This window comes from Furipterus horrens, unplaced genomic scaffold, assembly GCF_987537825.1.
Source record: "Furipterus horrens unplaced genomic scaffold, mFurHor1.1.pri manual_scaffold_5, whole genome shotgun sequence".
In the NCBI taxonomy this organism is placed as follows: Eukaryota; Metazoa; Chordata; class Mammalia; order Chiroptera; family Furipteridae; genus Furipterus; species Furipterus horrens.
The window spans coordinates 69,788,517-69,811,192 of NW_028327175.1; the positions used below are offsets into that span (position 1 = coordinate 69,788,517).

At 37.9% G+C, this 22,676-nt stretch overlaps 1 long non-coding RNA gene across 1 annotated transcript; it reads right to left on the minus strand.

Moving 5' to 3' along the window:
* Positions 1 to 6,995: 6,995 nt before the first annotated feature.
* LOC150008772 (uncharacterized) lies at positions 6,996 to 15,206 on the minus strand. The gene is made up of 3 exons (XR_016511339.1): positions 15,077 to 15,206; positions 8,932 to 9,146; positions 6,996 to 7,703 (listed from the first exon to the last, which is right to left on the minus strand). It is a non-coding gene; the product is annotated as an uncharacterized LOC150008772 (long non-coding RNA).
* Between the last annotated feature and the right edge of the window lie 7,470 nt (positions 15,207 to 22,676).

Consider the following 22,676-nt stretch of genomic DNA (forward strand, 5'->3'; position numbering starts at 1 on the left):
TGGGCCGGCTGTCGGGGGCAGGGGGCAGTGCCTGCGTGCGCGTCACAAATCAGCGACCGCCGGCGCCTGCCTGTCCGCGACCTATTTCGCAGCCCTGTGGTGCTTTCTGTGGGGGCGGGGGTCCAAGATGAATTCACACAGTTATTCAGCTAGGAGACCGGGATCCGTCCTCCCGCCCCCCTGGGCCTCACTGTTCAAGGCGATGCTGAGGCTGCTCCCCAGCGCCGGAGTCGGGCACGCCAGGGGCTTGATCGGAGTCGCCTGCCTGTCCGCGACCTATTTCGCAGCCCTGTGGTGCTTTCTGTGGGGGCGGGGGTCCAAGATGGATTCACACAGTTATTCAGCTAGGAGACCGGGATCCGTCCTCCCGCCCCCCTGGGCCTCACTGTTCAAGGCGATGCTGCGGCTGCTCCCCAGCGCTGGAGTCGGGCACGCCAGGGGCTTGATTGGAGTCGCGCACGCCAGGGGCTTGATTGCCTCCAGGATTTTTCGCCGCCCCGCCCCGCCGCTCCGCAGACAGCTTTGCCTTCTTTAACTCTTACCTGCCCAAATGGCACCGCTGGTTTATAACTTCATATGTTGGGCTTCCGTGTAGCTTTATTTTCTGGAATTTCTAGTTATCCTTTGTTTTGAAGTAGTTGTATTCCACTGTAGTTGTAGAGGGAGACCTAGCGTGTCCGTCTAAGCCTCCATCTTGACCGGAAGTCTCCCTGTAACTTCTTGATATGACCTTTTTATATACCCAAGATGAAACTAAAATTGATATGAGGGATAGCATTCCAGGTAAAACAACTTAAGTGCTAAAACTTGTTACCTCAGCAATGTTGCCCAAGGGGCAGATGCAGATTTTTTGTGAAAAATGTGAGGCAGTAAGTCTTGATGTCATTTTGTGCACCATTTAATCAGATTTAGCTCTAGAAACAGGGAAAGATGGAAAGCTATATTTTTCTTTAAAAAAAATAACTCATATTTTGATATGAAAGTAATTCATGCTCACTAGAGACAATTTTGAGAAAGCATAAATTATAATTAAGAAAATACAAATCACATATAATGCCACTGCCCAAAGACAAGTATTTTGATGTATTTGTCTCCCTTCTTTTCTATGTTGAATTTATGTGAGGTCAATCTGAATACAGTTTACATTTTTCACATTTTACTTAACATTATGTTGTAAACATTGTTCAATATCTTTTGGGGACCCCCGACCCATAGAGACACCCGGTGATGTGGGTGAAACGAAGACTTCCCAGGCAGCTTGTGCTAGGGGAGAGAAAGCTGGCAAATGTCTAAGAAACAAATGCCTCGATTGCCTTCTTCTAAGGTCTTTTATTCAGTGCAGTAAGCTTACGGGCATATAACATGCGTGTAAAGCTCATCAATCAATGTTAACCAGTGATGATTACAGAAAACAGATATTGTTTAGAAATAACAATTGAAGGAATGTTGAGATCTCCCTCAGGTCAGGGTGTGTTGGACACAAACACTTCAGATGGTCATAAAATAGGGAGGGTAAGTTCATTTTGAGGTAAAGTTAAAACCTCTGCTGCTTGTACAATAAAGTGATCAAGCGAGGTAAAAGAACAGGGCAAGCTTCAAAGGACATAAAGCATTTGCTCATGGCCCGATTCCCACTGGGGCCTGATGGCTATAGCATGAAGGCATGTATGCACCCAGCTTTCCCGGTTTTCTGGTTAGGTCTTACAGGCTTTGTTTCCTTCACCTGGGCTGTGTGGGGCTCCAAGTCTCGATACTTTCCCAGGGGAACCCTGACACATATCTCAAAAACTGTTTGTATAACTCTCATGTTTGTTCTGTCTGTCATCTTGTCTTAACTTTTTTACATTTATGTTTGGTGCCATGTCCTATGTTCTCTTTCAAAAGAAGGGAGATAGTTCTTCTACTCTGTCTTCTACAGTGATCTGTATCATTTTCACTTATTCTTTGTACTTGCATTGAGCAGATAGGTATCTAATTATGAAAATCAAAACTGAAACAACTATTTTTTGACACAGCTCACTTCAACAGTTGAACAGTTTTCTAAGTTTCTTTTTCTTCACACCTATTCTTCACTTCTTGATCTTTGTTAACATCATTTAGGGTTTAAACTATAATATAATATTATATATCACATAATATGTTATATGCTATTGTATAATTACTAATAATATAATAATACATATTTAAAGGTGACTTAACATTTAAACTTTTGTGACCATATTTATAACAATTTTTTAACTTTTATTCAGAAATAATTTCAGACTTTTAAAATATTGCAAAAACAAACAATATTAAAAACAAACACTCCTATAACCTTCATTCAGATTTGCAAAATATTTCAATATATACTTCACCAAAGAGATGTATGGACAGCAAATAAACATGAAAAATGCATAACATTATTAGTCATAAGGGAAATGTATATACATGTATATATGTGCATACATATATATACATATATATTTATATGTGTCTTTACATATATTCATATAGACATAGTACATGCATAGAAATATACAAATTTAAATATAAGGGGATTAGATTTTTAAGAATCTATTTAGTGGTGCTTGAATGTCAGAGATTTCAATTTATTAACAAGATGCATATACTTTACTTACCCATGTAACCCAATAAATTCAATAAAAAAACATTTTTCTAAAGAGGTAACTTGTGGTAGTTGCAAAATAGTCACAGGGAAGTAAAGTAAATCATAGAGAATATAGTCAATAATGTTGTAATGATTAGGTATGGTGCCAGGTGGGCACTATATTTATCAGGTGAACACTTTGTAATGTCTAATTACTATGTTGTACACCTCAAAGTAATATAATATTGCATGCCAACTATAACTAAAAATAAAAATATTTTAAGTGCTTAAAGCACAGTCGGCATTCAATAAATATTTTTAAAAATTAATGAGCAACATTGTGTCTTGAATTATTTATATATTCATATAAAGCTTTTCAATAAAATAATTTCTAGTACTTAAAAAAGTAATTTTGTTTTGGTCCCGTAACTCTAAAATTTGGTATTATTTGTTTTAAAAAGCCACTTTTAATAGCTTCGAACTAAAAAGCTAAATAAAAGAAATGTTGTTCCAAATTACTTTGGCATTGAAGTTAGCATTATTCGTGTAACACTCATTAGAGACAACTTAAAGGATAGTCATTCAATGATTTAATATCAGGAAATAAAAATAATATTATCTTTCCATAATTTGAATATTGTCATGCTATCATTACAACTTGGTTTATCAAAGTACAGAGCTCATTGTAGAGTTAATATTTATTTTTTTATAGTAAATTAAAAATGTGAAGGTGAATAAAAAGGTAAAGAGGGAAGAAGTAGGAGAAAAGGAGGTAGAATGTTGAAGATTTCTACTATTTGGGTGTGAAAAATGACTAAATATGCTATTTTAAAAATCACTGTTTAGCTTTAAGTTAATATTAGTTCATCAATCACTCAATGTTAATTAAACCTCTATACTTAAGGAACTATGAGAAACCATAATGGGAAATTCTTAACTCTCCAAGAAAGATAGTATGTAAGAAAGGTGGCATAAGGCTGGAAATTGAATCTTTGGAAACATGTTTTAAGGGATATCGAAGAACTAATCCAAAGGCAAGAAAGGAAAAGAGGGAATAGGAAAGTTAAGAGAATGTGAGCACTGTCATCCTGGCAATCAAGCTGATGTCACTAATGTATTGATATGGTGTTTGGGACACATGGTAGACATTGCTAGCTCTCCTCTCCTATCAGGCATGCAGAGAACAATATTTTCCAGTCCTCTTGCAGGCAGACATGGCAACCTGATTAGTTCTAGCCAATGAGCTTTGAGCAGCCATGGCAGGTGTCAATTCTGTGGCAAGGCAAAGAAGAACAGATATAAAATGGCCTTCCACTCTCTTCCCTGCCCTGTTTTGGGGTGGTGAATGTCCCTCAGTTATGTCCTTAAATGGCCACATGAAGCAGAGCCTTTTAGTGAGACAGAAAACATGAGGGAGAAATTCACTAGTATAGTGTTAAACAACTGAGGATTTATAAGCCTTAAATAGCCACTTCTCTTCACCTGCCTCCTCACCCAATCTCCAGGACTGCTGGCACAAACTGAGATGGTTTTCTGGTGCATAAACCACTCCACCTTTAGGCTCACTCTTCCCTCCTGCCCCGAAAACAATCTGAGATTGTTAGGTCTGAGTCAGATTGCAGTTTGACCCTTGGCCTTTCCCATATATGTTGCTGGACAGAGCAATGGGTACCCCCATAAGGAACAGTAATGGGCAGGCTAAAATAAGGAGACATCTGAGGAGCACAATTTCCAGAGAAAACGGCAAACTGGATTAGAGTCCATTAAAAGAGTAAGTTTTACAACTGTTGGGACAAGGATTCAAAATAAACATTATAAAATATACCAAAAGAGATAAAGAAAGGTATTAGCAATATGAAACAATAATTAGACAATGTAAAGAAAGAATGAAATGGTAATACTATGTGTAAAAATATAGTAGTTGCAATAAAGAGCACAATAGATAAAGTAAAAAGTAGAAGTGGTACAGCTGAGGAATTAATACATTGGGAAATTTGATTGAGGCACTCTCCCATAAGAAAACAGGGAAATATAATGACATAGAAAATATAAGAGAAAAGTTAAGGACTATGGACGGTATAGAAGAGCTATATGAATATTAGGAGTCCTAGAAAGAAAAAGACATAAAAACAGAGAGGAGTTAACATTTGAAGAAATAATGGAGATAAATTTTTCAGACTTAAAGATGAATGAATGTTTTCAGTTTGAAAAAAACTTATACAGTGGCAAAAATGAGAAATAAAAAAGAAGCCACATTTAGGCATATTACAGAAAATTTAAGAATATCAAGGATAAAAATTTTTTGTAAATTTTAGAAAAAGCAAATCATGCATCCCAATTCACTGACAGTTATTAATTTGTATTGGTTTTTATTATTCTCATATTTTTGTACATAAGAAATTATTATATTTCTAAGCTATCAATTTGCCTGTTAATTGAAATAAAATATCAATTGTGTGCTAAGGCTGATTATAAAGAATTTATAAAACTCAGCACCCAAAAACAAACAATCCAATTTTAAAAATGGGCAAAGGACTTGAGTAGACACTTCTCCAAAGAGGACATACAGATGGCCAATAGACATATGAAAAGATGCTCAATGTCTCTACTCATCAGAGAACTGCAAATAATTAAAACCACAATGAGGTCTCACCTCACACTGATCAGAATGGCTATCATCAATAAATCAACAAACAAGTGCTGGTGAGGATGTGGAGAAAAGGGAACCTTTGCACTGTTGGTGAGAACGCAGACTGGTGCAGCCACTGTAGAAAGCAGTATGGAGATACCTCAAAAAATTAAAAATGTATTTGCTCTTTGACCCAGTGATCTCACTTCTGGGAATATATCTGAAGAAACCCAAAACACTAATTCAAAAGAACATAAGCACCCCTATGTTCATTGCAGTGTTATTTACAATTGCCAAGATATGGAAGCAGCTCACGTGTCCTTCAGTAGATGAGTGGATAAAACAACAATGGGACATTTACACAATGAAATACAATTCAGCAATTAAAATAACAGGAAGAAGAAAATTTTACCCTTTTCAACAGCATGGATTGACCTGGAGAACATTATGCTAAGAGAAATAAATCAGTCAGAGGAAGACAAATGTCATATGATTTCACTCATATGTAGAGAATCTAATGAACAAACTGAACAAGCAAAATAGAGACAGACTCATAGACTGAGAGCAGGATGGCAGCTATGGGAGGGGTAAGGGGGTGGAGGGATCAAGCAAAAAGGATAAAGGACTCATGGTCATGGACAACAGTATCAGGGGAGGAGGGTATAAGGGTGATATATGGTAATGGAAAAAATACAGTAGAAAATAAATTGACAGAGCAAACTTTAAAAAAATAAAGAAGTCATTATATTCCTAAATTACCAATTTGCCTGTTAATTAAAACAAAATAGCAATTGTGCCCAAAGCTTATTATAAAGATAATCCAACCTGGTATGAAGACATTAATAATTAATATAAAAGCAAAACAACTTATTCAACAAGGCCAGAGAAAATATATATTTCCTTGAATAGATGTAATATTTCCTTTGATTCTTTTAAAGTCCCAAGTATGCAACATTCTGAATGGTACATGACCACTATGAAAAAGTATATAGATAGATTAATAGTCTAATAGGATAAAATTATAATAAAAATAATCTTATGCATTTCATAGTGTTTATCATCATTATCATATTGCAAAGTAACCTGACTTAGACAGGAAACAGTTCCTGATTGTTAGTAATGTTATTGCAGCCAATCAAAATTTTAGTTCTCTTCTTTCTCTTTTTTGTGGCCCTCCATTTAAAAATCAGTAAGTTTTTAGTGAGCATTATCATCATTGTCCTTGTTGTCGTCATGATCATCATGATCATCATGATCATCTTTATCATCACCACCTCATGGGTGTTAGTACTTCCAGCGCAACTTCCCCCTACACACATATAAAATGGCGGTCTTGTTTCTAATTGTTTAAGTATTGGGATTTCTTTGCCACCAATCTCTTTATACCATGCCCGAAAACGTTAAGTGCCAGTTTTTTGTTTATTTTTTTTGCCAAACCATTTGCAAAATCTTCCTTCTTCCCTCTCTTCCTTCCTTCCTTGTCTTAACATTTATTTAGTATTTACTTTGTACCAGCACTAAATGATGTTGGTGACAAAAGAGAAAAAAAGCTATAGTTCCCGATCTAGGCTTTCTGTAAGACCTCAAGGATTGGTGAGCAGTGGCTCCATGCTCAGCAATCCTACGGGGCTAAGAGACTTGAGGAAGCAGAGAATCTGGACTGTGAAATAATCTCTCTCTCTCTCTCTCTCTCTCTCTCTCTCTCTCACACACACACACACCAGGATTAATTTAAGGATGAATCTTAAGCACACATAGTGTAATTTGTTGTTGTTGTCATTTTGTTTTATTTCATAATCATAAACTTAACTCTGAAATCCAGCTAGACTTGGAAGGGGTAAAGAAAATAGTAAACCCAATGCACCATGGCGAGAGCAGGAAGATCATAGAACATTCCAAGCAGATGGGGGTGAAGGGGTGCTCTCCTGAGCTACAGATGGAATGGTCTTCTGGTTAAGATAAAACACAAGTCAAATTTCTTAGAGTTGTCCACAGTCAGCCATGGTGAGATTGCCGGTCTTCCCATTCCTGGACCCAAAGTACTCCGAGGCTTCTGCAATATCCATGCCACTTTTCACCTGGCAGAAGCCCAGATGCTTGCCATCCAGCCACTCAGCCTCGGCACTGCAGATGAGAGACTGGGAACTGTTTGTATTGGGTCTGGCATCTGCCATCGACAGGATGCCAAGACCCGAATGCTTCAGGATGAAATTCTCATCATTGGCTTGCCGCCTGTGCCATTGCGATGTGTGAAGTCACCATGCTGGCACATACATCCCAGAATAATTCTGTGAAAGCAGGAGACTTTATAACCACATCCCTTCCCTCCAGTGCTCAGACCATGGAACTTTGCTGCTGTCTTTGGAACTTTGTCTGCGAACAGCTCAAAGGAGACACAGCCCAAGGGCTGGCCAGCAACAGCGATGTCATTGGAGAACACGGTGGGGTTGACCATGACTGGCATGGGGAGCTCCAGGGCGGCAGCATCTGCAAGGCCACACATAGTATAATTTTAAGAAGCAACTTTATCTGACTCCGATGAGTTAGCACTGTGAAGCAAAGGCTTTCATTTGCCTGTTGACTACGACAGGGGTTGAAAATGTAGTGCCTCTGAGATGGCAGTGTTACTGAGAAGCACGGGAACCAAAGGGCACGGTTATGATTTCTGGCTGATGAGGTATTAAGGATGGATGTGCTTGAGTTTCAAAATTAATCAAGAAAGTGATAGTGCAAAATCACAGTCAAAAAACAGAAGGGGCAGCTTGGAGGAGTGACAGTCGAGGCTGGGGAACAATCTGGGGCGCTTGCTTTCGGTTACCCAGGAAAGAGGTCCAAAGGGCTGACAAGGGCCCTGGATAATCAACTCAAACCTTCCATGGTATATGTACATTTCCTACCCAAATTCTAAATAAGCAGGGTTTTCATTTCTACCAGGAAGCAATATTTCCCTTGAGAAGTAATTAATGGACTTTCTACTCCAAACTTGTGTGACTTTGGTCAGTGAATTTTCCCAGGGAATTCATAAGTTGATCTTTATGGTTGGAAAACCATGGAATAAACTATAGCATAGGATGAGAGGGAATAAAAACCCTGCATGATACTTTTTGAATACCAGGTTATCCTTCATAACTACATACCTCTCAACAACATTTCAAAACTTTTCATATACAAGAGAAAGAAAATTTTGTCATAAGAATTTTTTTTTCCTGTGAATGAGGGTATGAGACTGAGATTAGTAAACATTGGGATCCTTACCAGTCTGTCTTTATGAGTCTTCTAGTCATGAATTCCACTAAATACTTTGATAGGATGCTTAGTTCAATATAAAAATCTCTTAGAGTTAAAAAAAAAAACATGAAAATCACCCATATGGTACACATTAATATATGTGTACTATTATTGAAATGAGTATATGAAAGTTCTGTGATTGACTGTCCTTTTAACTATATTATAGTTTGAACTAAGAACTTAGTACATGCAAATTGTACATTGACCAAGGGCACAAAGCTTTGGGAAGTGAATGTTAGAGTGACTATATGTTATTGTGGGAACTTCAACTTGACAAATGGAAAGTTACAGTAAAAGATGTATCTTAAAATTTTTTCTTTATACAGCATTTCAGAAATACATCTAGCACATGTGGCTATTGAAGCAATAGGGAAATACAGAAACATCAAGGAAATGTCCCTTGTACAAGTGTATTCGTAAGTCTGACCTCACAAACACCAGCTTCATATCACAGCGCTGTGGCTCTGTTGGCGTCATCTTGGTAAGATGAACACACGTGTAGACACAATACATTACTGGTGCATTACTGGTGTTAACTTGCTGATTTAATAGGAACTCGGCTGTTAATGGGCTCAGACTGATTCGTTGTCTTGTTTGATTAGGTGCCCATGAAGATGACAATTCTTGACTTCGGAAGTTTGCCTGTAATGCAAGAAAGCACCCAAAGTAAGAAGGGGAGAGGCCAAAGGGGGAACTGTGGTTGCTTTTCTTAAGGCTGGTTTCATGTCATGAGAAAAGATACTCTGTGTCTGGGGAGTGTATTCCATGTGGCAGACCCCTGCATTTCACAGAATGGACCCTTCTCTCTGAGGTTCACAAAAGAGAAGATTCTTTTCACATGTACTCCTGTGGCCTCAGAGTGGAAACTGCTTCTCCACGCTGCATCTTATTCATTGCTCCCAGCTCCACCAGAGGTGACTACCTTCTAGAACTCCCTCTTGGCCTCTACGCTAGGACACTGAGCTGCACTGCAGGCTGCTGTGACGTGGAAATACCGCATGCACTTTAATTAGCGTGGTCTAAGCCTCCCTGACCACCAGCAGCCAAGGTTGTGTCAGTAAAAGAGTTTTCTCTGAACTACAAGTAATTTAAGAAAATTAATTTCAACAGAGAAAAAAACACTTAATATTATATTCCAAATATATCTCTTTCCCTAGTCCAAGAGAAGAAAAAAAGACAAGTTAACCCACTCAGAAGGGGTCATTTGAGGGCACACACCGTTTTTGTCTTCTCCTGCCTTCTTTCTCCTTGCTTCCAATGTTCACCCCTCCCATTTTTAGTAAAATGCTATCTATTGCTGGTCCCCACAGGGACTTTTCTTGCCCTAGTTTCCATCCCCCTCCTCCAAAGAGTTCAATCCAGAAAATGAAATGATCATCAACCACGTATTTTCAATGCGATATTCAATCAGGAACATCAAGAGGACTTCAGTAGAAAATCCCAGTGGGCTTTGGCACTCTAAAGGTAGAGTATCCTTAAGGTTTAAGGTAAAGCTATGCCTTCATCCTTCCTAGGCGTAACTGATAGATAAAACACACATATATAACACACACATATACACTAGGGATGAACAGCAAATCTCAGCAGAAACATCTAAATTCATAGCAAGAACTAGAAACATTTTCCTGACTATAATTGAATATGGGCTGATAGAATACACTTTATTGTTACATAGCCACATTTGTTCCCTCTAGCTTACCTCTACAGGTATGTTACAAAGCCTCCTGGCCCTTCAAGGCCCACTTCTTTGCTACAAAGGGTTCTGTTAACAGCTTTGAAATTGTATTTCTATCTTTTTTTTTTTTTTTTAAGCCTGAGGTTATTTCAACTTCTGGTGAAGTTGGACAGAGGAGGCTTAGATCTTATGATTACACAGTTGTTACCCTGTAGCTCAAACTATTTTGACAAACAGAGGCACAGTGATCTATTCAAAATATGTCTCAAAATGGACAGAAGAAATTATAATAATTCAAAATGCTAGATTTTTGAAGTTATTGTATCAGCCAGAATTCAATTAGGAAAACAGAAATCATACCAGATTATTTAAAAAGGGAGAACTGGTTCAATAGGTCAACCTGTGCGCTAGCAAGGCAACACACAGTAAGTAAGTACAGGAAGCAGCTGTCACCCCCGCGACTGGGGTGGCCAGGGGAGGAGGGTGGTTGTGGTTCTTGGAACCTGAGAATTCAGAAAAGGGGCCCCATGGGGCTGGACTCGCACCTCGGACGCTGGCGGTGCTGTGCTGAGAAGTGTGTGGTGGGAATTGGAAACTGGAACAACTAACTGCTGCAAGTGGGGAGAGGAGCTCCTGCTGCAGAGATACGGCCAGGCACAAAAGCAAAGCAGGATGCAGGGAGTCCCTTCTTCCAGCGTTCCAGGCTCCTTCTAGTGGCCCCTACTGGCAGAGCTCAGCGGGCCAAGCAGAGATGTCTGCAGTGTCCCAGCTTCACAGTGAAGGGTGGGTTTGGAGTTGAGACTCATAGACCTAACAACTGTCATTAAATTGAAAAAAGTATAAGTTGTAGTCCAGAGAAGTGGGCGTGATTTTTCATCAGAAAACGTGAGTTAATAAATAAATTAAATAAAGAAAAGGTTGAAGGCCACAGAAGGACAACTCTGAAAAAAAAATTGAGACGTAAACCTATAGAATTAATGGAATATATTACAGCATATGGTTTCTAAAGGATTGAGATATATCTGAACAACAAATAAAGAGGTTTCTGTTTATGATGAATGAGAAAATGAAGGTAAGGTCCAGGAGTTTTTAAAATCTAATGAACAGATATTTATCAAGAGCTGAATATTTGCCCAGAACATTTAAGATACTAGGAACTACATCAGTGAATAAATGGGATAAAAATCTCTGCCTTCACAGAGTTTACAGTTCAGCAGTGGAAACAGATGCTGAAGAAGATCAGTTAACTGCGCTGAATGCCATAAACACTTGCAAGACAAGCAAACAAGAAAGGGGTTATAAAGTTGCTGGTGGTGGCAGAGAACTGTGGTTTAAAATATTGTGCTGATGGAAAATGATGCATTTATACATACTTGTGACAAAATTTCTATGAAAGAAGAGCCAGCAATGACTATACATAGAAGCATGAGGACCTACATCAATGTGTATCTGCTATATTATAACAGAAAAGGTGACCTTATCTCACCTCTCAAATATTCTAAAGAGGTCCCCTCTTTACAAGAAGAGTATCATCCTAGTGTTACGTAAAAAGGGGCTTCCTCAAGGTGAGATTCGGTGGCCCTCTTAGAGACTCCCATAGCACCCTATCTCCCAATATTGTTCTTGAAGGGAAAGTTTAATATAACAGAGGCACAGACCATGAGACCTCTAATAGAGAGAAAAGACATCTAAGATCGTGCTAACTTCTAAGTTGCCACAAAGTTGGTGGTACTTTACTTCCTGCCCTTGTTTTCTGAGATATGCGTCCATAAAATATCCCCACCTTTAGTTATTTTGATGGACTTAGGCTTTTAGCAACTAAACTTTTCTTTCATTAATTTCAGCACTTAAGCCACTACTACGTCTCAGGTACTGTATATAGGTTATATTAATACTCAAAGTAATCTGGAAAAATGGATATTAGGTTTATTTTATAAATGAGGAAATGCATAACGGTTAGGTAGGTTAAATAATTTGAGCAAGGCCACATGGCCAGGAATCCTGGGCTGTATGATTCCCAAGTCCATGCTATCTCTGTTTTATCACAATGTCTTGTGAAGGAATTCTGTGAGAAGGCAGGATGTCAAGGCTGCTCCAAAGGACCCATTAGTATGCAAATAGTTCACATCAATAGTTATGCATAGGAACAAAGTTTTCTTCCATAAACTGCTTTTTATTCTGGAAAAGTGAGTATATAGAAGTGACTCTTAATAACTAAAAAAATAGATAAGGATTTTGGCTAAGTGTTTGGGAAAAACAAGAAATTACAATTCTGCAGTGAGTTAATGATTAGAAAGGGAAAAAAGCCACTTCAGAAATTTTCTGAATAGAAGTTAACAGACTAATCAAGACTGTTAACAAATGGAACGCATCACGCTATGCTTGGTTGAGGAATTTTAAAATTGATAATTAACTTTTTATTTCTTGAATAGGCATTAATTTTGCATAGTTCAAAATTGAAAATACACCAAAAATATATACAGTAAAAGGTTCACCTCCCACCTCTGTTTCCAGCCATCAATTTTTCCTCCCTAGCCACAACTAATGTTTTCCACTTCTTGGGTATGCTTCTAGAAATATGTTCTAAATATGCAAATGTTGCTTTTAAACTCCTTCAATTTTCAGAAAACTCCCTTTTTTGAGCTAATTATATGTTCACATGCAGTTCTAGTTCCAGGAAATAATGGAGAGATCCCATGTCCTCTTTAGCCAGTTTCCCCCTTTGATATCTTAGAGTATGTATAGTGCTATGTAGTACATTCTATGGCACAATAACACTTACATGACCACAGGATCCCTCATGTTGCCCACAACCTCTTCCTATCCACCCCATTCCCTCCCTCTCTCTTAATCCTGGCAACCACTAATCTGTTCTTTATGTCTATAATTTTCTCACTTAAAGAATATTCTATACATAGAATCAGACAGTTTGTAGCCTTATGATGTTGGCTTTTTCTCTCAGCATAATTCTCTGGAGACTCATCCAGTTGTTGTGTGTATCAATAATTTGTCCCTTTACACTGCCGAGTAGTATTCCATGGTGTGGATGCTCCCCAGTTTAACCATTCACCTGCTGAAGGACATCTGGGTTGTTTACTGTTTTTGACTATGGTGAATAAAGCTGAGCATAATTATTATGAAAGTTCTGAGCATTCATGTACAGATGGTTGAATGAAAAGTTTTCATTTCCCTGAAATAGTGTTCAGGAGTATAATTGCTGGATCATATGCAGCTGCATATTTAATTTTTTTCCAGAGTATTTATCCAAAATGTTTGGCTGTGCTATTTTACACTCTTACTGCCAATGTATGAGTGACTGTTTCTCCATAGCCTCACCAGCAATTGGTGTTGTCATTATTTTGTATTTTACCCACTGATATTTCATTATGGTTTTACTTTGCATTTTATTAGGCCAATGATCTTGAACATCTTTTCATGTGCTAATTTGCCATCCATATATACCCTTCAGTGAAATTTCTCTTCCCATCTTTTGCTCATTTCCTAATTAGATTATTTGATTTTTTTTACTACTGAGTTTTAAGACATTTATTATATATTCTAGCTCTTTGTTATCTATTTGATCTGCAAATGTTTTCTCCCAGTCTTCAGCTTATCTTTTGATTTTAACAGACTTTTTAGCACAGCAAATTTTTAAAAATTTTAATTAAGTCCCATTTATTGATTTTTCCTTATATACTTGTCATGTTATATCCAAGAAGTTTACCTTTTTCAAAAAGTTTTCTCATTTCATGTTTTAAATTTAAGTCCATTATTCACTCTGAGTTAATTTTTGTATGAAATGTGAGACCAAGGTAGAAGTTCAAAAAAAGTTTGTTTGTTTTTGCCTATAGTTGTCCAATTGCTCCAGCACTATTGTTGTAATGGCTATCTTTCCTCTATTGAATTGCTTTTGTTTTTATGTCAAAAATCAGTTTGCATATTTGTGTGTCTATTTCTGGGTTCTCTATACTGTTCTACTGGTCTCATTTACAAAATGCAATGGGATAGACTGATTCTTCCCACTTTTTTGTTAAGATTGTTTTAGCTGTTCTAAGAACTGTGTCTTTCCAGATAAATTATAGAATAAGCTTATCTGTATCTATAAAAACCTTGCTGGGATTTTGATAGGGATTGCATTAAACTTATAGGTTAATTTGGACAGAACTGACATCTTTATTGGTTTGCATCCAATCTATGCTTGCTGTATGTTTCTCCATTTATTTAGATCTCCTTTGATTTCATTCATCAGTATTTTGTAGTTTTCAGCATACAAGACTTAAACTTCTTTGGTTAGATTTATGCCTCAGTACTTATCTTTTCTTTTTGTCAAGTTCTTATTAAACGTTTATTATTTTTTCGATAATTATTGCCCCAAAGCCTTTGCGATTATATTGTGTTAGGTGACATGTCTGAGTTACAGTTTCTAACTTATTTTTCATTTTATTGCCAGGGTATAGCGCAATGTCTAAAACATAGTTGATGCTTAATAATTATTAGTTGAATGATGAAAATTTTAATCTGAATATAAATGTAGACATTCTTAATTTTATTACTGTTTACATTTTTCAATGTCTTAATTCTTGAAGATGCTATTAATAACCAGATGAAAATATGAGTTCTGTCCAGAAAGTTTCCAGCTATGCAATATACAAAATAGAGATATTTATTGAAGAAGGTACAAGAAACATTGTATATAAGACAATGATGTCTCAGTCCCCTTCAAAGTAGGCACCTTGAGACCTCACACAGTTCTCCCAATTGCTATCAGCTGCCCCATCATATTTTCCTGAATCTCATCGATGGTCTGAGATTTCTTATCTTTCAAAGATGATTTTAGTTTTGGGAAAAGCCAGAAGTTGCAGGGTGCCAAATCTGGGCTGTAGGGAAGCTGACTCACCTGGGTGATTTGATGTTTTGCCAAAAAACTCTGTAGGAGATGTTATGCATGAGCAAGGTGCGTTGTCGTGATAAAGCTGCCAATGACCAGTTGCCCATAACTGCGGCCTTCTGAATCATCCAAATACGGTAGTTTCTGTGGAGGAATGTTCAAGCTTAACACAAAATTTGATGCAGATTCATTGCTCTACTTGTTCAGTCATTTTGAACATGACAACACAGTACACATGCTCACTCAATGGCATCTACTGCCCCCACTGACTAATATAGTGAAGTTGTCATTGTTCATGCATGTGCATTCCAGTCCACTCTCCTTGGCTGCCAGATTACATCAATGTTGTGCAAACTATTCTTGTTATATTAACGATGGTGGACTTTTTCTGGACAGACCTTGTATACTGCTAACAGTTAAATATATATTACCTAATCTGTATAAAAAGATAAATTTGTGAACATACTGTTCTCAAGTTGGCAAAATCCCAGTCCATTTTTTGAAGTATATTTTATTGATTATGTTATTACAGTATTGCATTTTTTCCCCTTTGCTCCCCTCTGCCCAGCATCCCCCTTCCCTCCAGCAATCCCACCCCACCTAGTTCATGTCCATGGGTTGTGCATATAAGTTCTTAGACTTCACCCTTTCCTATATTATTCATAACTTCCCTATGTCTATTTTGTACCAACCAATTATGCTTCTTAATCCCTGAACCATTTCCCCAGATATCCCCCTTCTCCTTCCCAGATGACAACCCTCCAAATGATCTCCTTACCTATGATTCTGTTCTATTCTCACTTGCCTAGTTGGATTTTGTTTTTATCTTTTAGATTCAGTTGTTGATAGTTGCGAGTTTATTGTCATTTTAATGTTCATAATTTTGATCTTCTTTTTATTAAGTAAGTCCCTTTGACATTTCATATAATAATAGTTTGGTGGTGATGAGTTCCTTAAACTCTACCTTATCTGGAAAGTACTTTATCTGCCCTTCCATTCTAAATTATAGATTTGCCAGATAATCTTGGTTGCAAGTTCTTCCTTTTCAGCACCTTGAATACTTCTTGCCAGTCCCTTCTTGCCTGCAAAGTTTCTTTTGAGAAATCAGCTGAAAGTCTTATAGACATGCTTTTGTTGGCAGTTCTCAGCTTTTCTCTTGCTGCTTTTAAGATTCTCTCTTTACCTTTAACTTTTAGCATTTGAATTATGATGTGTCTTGGTGTGGTCCTCTTTGTGTCCATCTTGTTGGGGACAATCTGTGCTTCCTGGACTTGTATGTCTTTTTCCTTCACCAAATTAAGGAATTTTTCTTTGTTTTTTTTTTCAAATAAGTTTTCAATTTCTTGCTCTTTTTTTTCTCCTTCTGGCATCCCTATGATTCAAATGTTGGTATGTTTGAAGTTGTTTCAGAGGCTCCTTACCCTATCCTTGTTTTTTTTTCCTTCTTGTTGTTCTGATTGTTTATTTCTTCCTACGTTCCAAATCATTGATTTGATTATTAGCCTCATCTACTCCACTGTTGATTCGCTGTGCATTTTTCTTCATTTCTCTTGATGTAACCTTCACTTCTGCCTGTGCCTTTTTATGCTCTTGAAGTACCAAATGAGTTGCTTGAGCATCCTAATAACCAGTGTTTTCACTCTGCAACTGATAGATTGCTTATCTCCATTTTGTTGAGGGTTTTTTTTTTTTTTTTTTTTTTATGGGGTTCTGTTCTGTTCTTTCATTTGGACCATATTTCTTTGTCTCCTCAGTTTGGCAACCTTCCTGTGTTTGTTTCTATATATTATGTAGAGCTGCTTTGACTTCTTATCTTAGTAGTGTGGCCTAATGTAGAAAAGTGCACCTGTACATTGTATGGAGCAGAGCCTTAGGTAATTGCCAGTGCAGGGAAATCCTTTTTAACCAGGTTGACAGAGTCTCAGATATATTGTCTCCACTCTGTGGCTCTGTGTGGGGGAGGGCTCAGAAAAGGGACCCTGACTGCTGCCTGGCCTCTGGAGTTTTGTTGGAGAGGAAGCTGTCCCCCAGCACTTGCCCTGATGCCAGACACTTCAGTTTCTCCCCATATGACACTCGTACTCTTCTAACTGCTGTCCCAGTGCTGGAACCCAGAGTGACTGAGTCTGTGTAAGTCCTAAGACCATTGTAGGCCCTTTAAGAGGAGATGCCTGAGAACCCTGCAGTTTCTTCTGCCACCCCAAACCCCACTGGTTTTTACAGTCAGAAATATTAAGGACTTGTCTTCCTGGCACTGGAACTCTGGACTGGGTGGCCTAGTGTGTGGCTGGGATCCCTCACTTCTGAGGTATCCTTCCTGATTTTTATCCGCCATGAGTGGGTGTGGGACTGCCCGTTCCACGTTTCCATGTCTCTGCCCCTCCTACTCATCTGGATGAATGTGACTTCTTTAATTCCTTGGTTGTTGGACTTCCATATAGTTTGATTTTCTGATGGTTCTGGTTGTTACTTGTTTTTTAGATCTGGCTGTAATTCTTTCTATGGGTATGCAAGGAGGCAAAGGGTATCTACCTATGCCTCCATCTTGACTGGAAATCTGATTCATTTCTGAATATAAAACCAGCATTACATCCCTGGAAGAAAGTCAGTAATAGTGTGTACTTCTTTTTATATATCGCTGAGATGTATTTGCTAATATTTTGTTGAGAAGGTTTTATCTATATTTACAAGGGATATTTATCTGTAGATTTCTTCTTTAATGGTTTCTTTCTCTAGTATTATATCAGAGTAACATAAGCTTCATAAAATGAATTAAGAAGTATTCACTCCTCTTCTACCTTCTGTAATAATTATGCAGAGGTGGTGTTAATTCTTATTTATGTACGGTAGGGTTCTTAAGAGTTCTCTAGGCCCAGCTATTGCCTATTTATTATTATTTTGGACATTTTAAAATGATGAATTAAGCTCCCTTAATAGTTATATGGCAATTCATATTATCTATTTCATATTGAATGATTTATGGTAGTTCGTATATTTCAAGGAATTGAAAATTTTTTATCTAAGTTGTAAAATTTATGAGTGTAGATTTATTCATAATACTTCCTTATTGTCCTTTTTTAAATGTCTTTAGGGTGTGCAGTGACGTCTTCTGCTTCATTCCTGATATTGGTCTTTTAGGTCTTCTCCCTTTTGCTGTTCGTTTTGCTAGAGATTTGTCAATTTTATTGATCCTTTCCAAGAAGCAGCTTTTTGTTTTATTTTCTCTATAGTTTTTCCATTTCAATTTCATTGATTTCTGCTTTTATCTTTATTATTTCTTCTCTTTTGCTTGCTTTGGATTTATTTTGCTCCTCTTGTTTTAGGTCCTCAAGATAGGAGCTTAGGTTATTGAACGATTTTCCTTTTTTTCTCATGTATACATTTAATAGTCATTCTCAGCACTGCTCTACCTGTGTCCCACACATTTTGACATGTTGTATTTTCATTTTTACTCAGTTAAATAAATTTTTTAGTTCCCTTGAGACTTCCTCCTCGACTCATGGATTATTTAGAAGTTTGTTATTTTACTCCATGTATTGGGCATTTTCATGTTATCTTTCTGTTTTCATGTGTAGTTTCATTTCATCGTAGTTGGAATAATTTCAGCTCTTTCAAATTTGTTGAGATTTGTTTTATGAACCTGGATGTGGTCTTTCTTGGTATATATCCTGTGGGCATTTGAAATACGGTTCATCCTACTGTTCTTATGAGGAGTGCTCCTTTGATGTCAATCCTCTTGGTTGATGGGGTCATAGATCCTTTATGATGGTTTTCTAGGTGTCTGTCAGTTGTTAATAGAGGGGTGCAACTATAATTGGTATTTGCCTATTTCTCTGTTCAGTTCTATCCACCTTTGCTTTACAAATTTTATAGCTCTGCTGTTTGGTGTATATACATTGGTCTTCTGGGTATACTGACAATTTTATCATCATATAACATAGCTTTTTGTTTCTAGTAATTTTCTTTGCTCTTAAGTCCACTTTATTTAATATTAGTGTTGTTATTCTTGCTTTGTTTACAACAGTGTTTGTATGTTATATATTTTTTTCATCCTTTTATTTTGAACCTACCTATGTCATTATATTTGATATAAGACTCTAAATATAAATGACTAATGAGGCTTAGCAAGATGGTCCCAGGCCTTAGAAATATCCTCTGGGTCCAAGTGTGAAGCTGGAGCAGGAGAGACATGAAGGGAGACCAAGAGTGTAGGACAGAACCATCCTGTTTATGGACACGTTATGCAGTGCAGCATGTAGCCATAGGTGGCAGCTCTGGGAAAGGACAACAGAAACCTCTGTGGACAGATGGGTATAAACCAAAAGACCGCCTACTGTCTGTCATCACCACCTACCCATGGGCTGGCATAATATATGCTCTTTGACCCTACCCAAGAGAGTGGGGAAAACCCTTATGGAAGGCTGAAGCCTTGAGAGTGAAATAAAATGCTGTGCTGTGCTGATCTACACACAGGCCCTCAGCTTCACATTCGGTGCCTTCTTCTATTCATTTACATGTTGCAGGCCGTTTCCCTGGCTCTATGGCAGCTAGTGTCTAGGTCTGGCTAACAGGGGCCTGGAGGGCAGGAAGAGAGGAGAATCTATGGTATATTCTCTCCTTTTCCCTGCCATAGATGACTTCCTCTCCTCTGAGCAGCAGCTCTCATCCGGTTGTCCATACTGCCTGTCCCTGGGTTTCAGTAACCCTGCTTCTTCCCTTTATTTCTCCAGCTATGGGCCATGCTTGCTAATTTCTGGGTTACCTCACCAACCCCTGTTTAGCTTCTGAGTTCTTCCATTGCCTGTGTTATCAATTCCTCACATCTAATTGTCTCTGTAAGTATTTAGAATGGTCTCTTTTCCTGGTTAGTGCCAGCTTAAAATAAGTGCATTTAGAGAAAAGGTGGAGATGTGGTATTTCTTGCACAACTGGCTTTGTAGTTTCTGGTTTATATTCACTATGTTATAAAGTATACCTACCCTATTCTCTCTAGCTGACTGTTTGCTAGGTGACACTATTTACATCGACAGGCAGAGGACCTGATTAGACAGACATTTCTCCCAACAGGAAAGAGAGATGGCCAGCAGATATATGAAAAGTGCTCAACACCACTAATCATCAGGGAAATGCAAACTGAAACCACCATACATCTGTCAGAATGGCTATCATCAATAAATCCACAAATGATAAATGCCGGCGATGATGTGGAGAAAATGTAACCCTTGTACACTGTCAGTAGGACTGTAAATTAGTATAGCCACTATGGAAAAAAGTATGGACATTCCTCAAAAAATTAAAAATAGAGCTTCCATATGATCCAGAAATTCCACTTCTGGGTATTTATCTGAAGAACTCAAAAACACTAATTTGAAAAGATATATGCACCCAGATGTTTATTGCAGGACTACTTAGTAATAGCTAAGACATGAAGCAACCTAGATGTCCATCAACAGTTGAATCAATAAAGATATGCTATATATATAATAAAATATTATGCAGCAATAAAAAACAAAACAGAAACAGACCTACAGATACAGAGAACAAACTGACAGCTACCAAAGAGGAAGGGGTGGGGATGGAAAATTTTTTTAAAAAGTACGATCCTTCCCAGAAAACCATTATTTTAAAGTGATTTTGTGGGAAGGTGCCTTGAGGCAAAGATATAACTTACACAAGGGGCATGTGAACTGTAGTGTCTGACTCCCTAGACTTGGAAGGCATTTCAAATCACAAGAACTATTTGACATTTGTTTCTAATTCTTTATAAGCATGCGATTTTAAAAAATAGATTGAATAGACCTTCATAAAACACAGAAAAGCCCTAGGCAGAGCTTCCATATTAATCCCACCACCCTAACGCCCCTCAGACACAGCCTTTGCAAGCCACAACTGATCTGAATTAAGACAGTACCCATGCAGAGTCTCTAGTGGCATAGACATGTCACTGAGGGCCCACACATAAAACTGTTATCAGTCATTAACCTCCTGGTGAATTGGTTTATTAGATGTTCTTTGTGACACTCAAGAAATGACTGAAGTTTTGATTGGGTCAGGAGTCAGGGCTAGAATGGGAGCATGGAGAACCACCCAGGTACACAGGCAATTTGGAGAAAGTGCCCTCTCAAAAGGCTAGCCCTGAGCCCAATAAACTTAAAGGGAAAGCAGAACTTTATTACTTTTGGCCAAAGAACACTGCCAAACTTTCAGGGCAAAGGGCAAGTACAAGGCAGTCTTCTGAAAAGGTTACAAAATTTCAGACAGGAGGGAATAAAAGTGAATTTCTAAACATAAAATATTCAATGTTTTGGAGGTGGTTTTATGAAAATGATCAGCAGAACAATAAACCTCTCTGTCAAACAGATTATAATCTGAAATAACTTTCAGTGTGTTCTCGTAAATTACCGATGCAAAACCAAAGTCCATTCATTTATTCAGCACATATTTTGTGTCAGGTTCTATATTCAAGATGTTACACACGTATCTATGCTGAAAAAGTGATATATGCTTTCTAAAACTGTTCTTTAGAGAGCATTAGTACAGGTTTCCTTCTCGCTCTATATTCCCTTGGTTATTATATTCCCTTACTTATTTTAGAGCACACAGAGTGGTATAAAATGTCTTCCACATGAGAAGCCTCCAGGCACCATGCTGTTCAAGTAGGGGTGTTAAGGTTTATTATTTGCCTTTATATTATCAGGGGCATATACAGATTTGCAAACAAGTTTGAATCAAGATTTGTCTAAATTTGTATTAATTTACACCAAGTTTATGCTTTTTATGTTTAGATAAAGCACTTAAAAAAAGAAGAAGAAAGAACAACAAATTCTCTTGGATTGAGACTGGAATATAAATTAGCAACGTGTATAAACAATTTTAAGGCTCCCCTGCCTGGTGTTCAAACCTAGCTCAGCCACTTATTAGGTGTGTGACCCTGAGGAATTTAATTCAACTTTCTAGCACCTTTAAAATACTGATCATAAGTGGTCACTAACTTACTGAATTGTTGAGAGTTGTAAATTTGAAAATACATGTAAAAAGGCCTGGCACATACTGAGTGCTAAAGAAACATTACTAAATATTCTTATTGCCGAGTTTATTAACTGGTTTGGCAGAGGAGAGGTACAGGAATTGAGAACAGAAAATCTTGATTAAAGAAAATAATTTCTTACAAGAATTGATAAGATCAAGAAATAGCTATTCCAATCAGTATCAATTTAAATTTTACTTGCCCTCTTCACTAAATATTTAGCACTTTTCTAAGATTGACTTTGTAATTTCATGGGCTAGTCTTCTCTACTTCTGCTCAGTAGATGAATCCTTTCAGCAGAGACTCATAAATGACAAACACCATCACTTAACTGGTGAAACCTGAGTGCTGCCAGCCAGGTCCGTGAGTTGATGCTCTTCACGCTCTACAGCCGGAGTACCGGGTATGGGCTGTGGCGCGGTTGCTACGCTCCTCCCTCCCCTCCTCGGTCAGCAACTCCTCCCCGCCGGCCAACTTCATCAGGCCTCCTTAGCGCCTTTCCCTTGCTGGTCCGCCCTTCCCCCGGTGTCTGGGCTGGGCACGGGAGGCGGGCTCAGCGCTGACGGGCTGCGCCTCTGCAGC